Source organism: Mastomys coucha, unplaced genomic scaffold (assembly GCF_008632895.1).
Source record: "Mastomys coucha isolate ucsf_1 unplaced genomic scaffold, UCSF_Mcou_1 pScaffold1, whole genome shotgun sequence".
In the NCBI taxonomy this organism is placed as follows: Eukaryota; Metazoa; Chordata; class Mammalia; order Rodentia; family Muridae; genus Mastomys; species Mastomys coucha.
In genome coordinates, this window is record NW_022196891.1 from 51,517,852 (window position 1) to 51,521,024 (window position 3,173).

Here is a 3,173-nt window from a genome sequence, read left to right on the forward strand (position 1 = left end):
TAATTTAACTTTAAGGCTACCAAGACAATGAATGTAAACCTTGGAACTATTGGACATTTTAAAGACTTCAGAATAAACTCAATATGTGTAGTCAATGGACTTTTAAACAGAAATCCAACATAATTGATGAAGAAAGAATACTCTTCTGTTTTGTTTTAATGGTATTAGAACAAATACAGATTCAATCTAGCATACAATGTAAGAAAATGCAGAGGAAACTGGCAAATGGCTTGCAACATCTCATCCCCACCCTGTATGATAAGTAGAATAATGGTCCGTGTCCTTTGAATCTGTGAACTTGTGAGATTTCACAGCAAAGAGCAGTTAAGCGACAGGATAGAACTGAGTTTGTTACTCAGCTGACAATGTAACAGGAAAGTTGCCTGAGCTATTTGCATGGCCCAATGTGATCACAACTGTCCTTGACAGTAAACATGGAAAGCCTCAAAAACCACCAGAAAGGCAGTGTGATAAAGGCTTATGGTGATGCTGCAGACCGTGGCTTCGCTCGCTGCCTTCTGACACCTAAAAGCGATGTGACTAAGGACCTCAAGCTATTGCCTTTGAGGCACCCTATAGTGATGGGCTGTGTCGTCCTTAAACCGTGAGCCAAATAAACCACTTCCTTCTGGGAGTTGCTTTTGTCAGGTATTTCATCCTAGCCACCAGACAAGCCAGCGATACAAACAAATACATCAGAAGCCTACCCTTTTTCCTGAACTTTGAAGACTGCCTCCATACGAATGGTGTAGGATCAATTCTGAATGTCCTGGGTCAAGTTTTACAGACTGTGTAGTTCGGAACTTCACTTGAGGTTTTTGTTTGTTTTTCCCAGAAGACAATGTTATCTAAAATTCCAGCTACCTTTAAAAGGAACATCTGCCCTAGCAGGGCCACTCTAGGGAGGTCTCAGTGCCTTGGACACAAACTCACAACAGTTTGAACCAGAGAATGCGTCTAAGAACTGCTCAAGAAGGAAAAAAGATGTTTTAGCTTTCTGTTTTCTTGGGGTCAGTGTTAGCTGCTCACACGTGCCAAGCCTTATAAATATGACACCTCTAAAGAGGCTTGGTTTTCTTTTTTTTGTATCAAATATTTTCTCAAATGGATGGTATTTTCCACAAGGGAAACACGAACAGACTTTTGCAGAGAGAAGGAAGCACATAATGTCACTATGCTGTAATGAGAAGTACATTGAACTAGGAAGAGCACTGAGCAACACAAATTTCAACAAAATGATGGACTGTTATCATCTGTCTTTTGAATATGGAATTTGCCACAGCTTAAACACGCAGAATGCCCATCTAATTGCAAACTTTGGGACTCAACCAGAGACCTACTGACTCTAAGTTTTGCAAGTACCTCCTAGGAATCTATGCTTGCAATAAGCACCTGCTATGGTTGAGTATGAAGTGTCCCCTGCATGCTCTCATTGAAGTCTTGGCCTGTACCTGGTGGCACATTTTGGGGAAGGAGTAAACTTGACAGGTTAAGGCATAGCTAGAGGAAGTGGAACACTGAGAGCAAGCGTCTGCAGGCTGTGACTTATTCTTTGTGATTACTCTGTCTCCTTGCTGCCTTGACAGGAGCAGCTCTGCTCTGCCATTTGCTCCCATCAGGATATCCTATCTCCCCACAGCCCAGGAAGAACTGAAACAATGAGCTCGAACTGAAATCTTTAAGGTAGGAGAACTCTTTCTTCCTTGAAGTTGTCTTTCTTGGATATGTGTCACAGCAACTGAACATGGGCTACCACAGCAGCACATGTTGAGTTTGAGAACTAAGTAGAAAACCATGTAGTTAATAATATCTCTTGCTTCCCAAACATTTCTTAGCCAATAGCTTCACCCTGACTCTGGAGAACCTAGGCCATCTTCCAGGTAGAGATATGACCTTGCACCTTATATTTTACAAAAGATTCAACTGGTTGGTTAGTGTTGAGCCAAGGGGAATCCCAAAATGTGAGATTTATATTTTTAAAATTCAGGTAGTATGGGGAAGTAAAAGGGGACTTAACTGCTATGATCCGTTCAATTATAGAGATCTACAGCGTCTCAGAGGTACCTGTGAACTTCTCAGTGCCTGATACACCTTCTGGTTGCACATTTGCTTCCCCTGGGGCATCCCATTTAGCCATCAGGCAGCATTTGCAATAAAGATATGATCAGAAACCAGGTCTCCCACTCTGCAATCCTTTGCATGTTTCAGTGCATTCCTTGGTCCTCAGGGCTCAGGGCTAGTTGTCAGTAAGGTTCCCAGCCTGTTCCCAGCCATCTGCGTAGGACTGAGAACCAGCATGTGTGAATCATCTCTACAGCCTCCGAGCAAACCACCCAGGGTGAGTGCAACCTCCTCTTCCTAGGGAGGCATTTACCAAAGAGCGACCTCAATTAAGTAAAAATAGGTCTTGATTAGTGTATGACTAGCCTGCTTCGTTTTCTAATTAAAAACAGAAAACGCCTCTCTTTAGTGCTTAGCAACAATTTTCGATGCTGCTCAGTGATGGCAAACTAGTCATTTGTTTCTCTTCTTTTCTTCCCCCCACCTTCCTTTCTCAAGAAAATTTGTGCTGATGACCAGTTGCCTGAGAATCTCTTCTAGCTCCCCCCAAAGCTGCTGAGCAGCTGCCATTCAAATGTCTAGTTGTTGCCCAAAGGTAAAGTTCCCACCTTTCAGCTTAGATCCCAGAAGCAGATATTGTTGCCCCTCAGAACTGTGTTCAACAGGCAAAAGCTACATGATGAGGTGTGTTGGTGAGGGGAAATTGGCCACCCCGTGCCTAGGGTCCCTGCTAACTCACTTTCTTCCCCTGAGTCCCTCCTGAGAGAGCCTTATCAGACCCTAATGTGAGATTTATATTTTTAAAATTCAGGTAGTATGGGGAAGTAAAAGGGGACTTAACTGCTATGATCCATTCAACTATAGAGATCTACAGCATCTCAGAGGTACCTGTGAATTTCTCAGTGCCTGATACACCTTCATGGTGGCTCGTTTGCTTCCTCTGGGGCATCCCATTTAGCCATCAGACCCTAATGAAGCATATAGGCCTATGCTAAAGGCATTGCTTTGAATTCATGTTAAGAAGCCAGAAATTATTTAAACTTTGTGAGACTTTTCATATATACTACAATCTATGAAGTCTTCTGTCCGATGTTATTGCATGGCCCACAGTA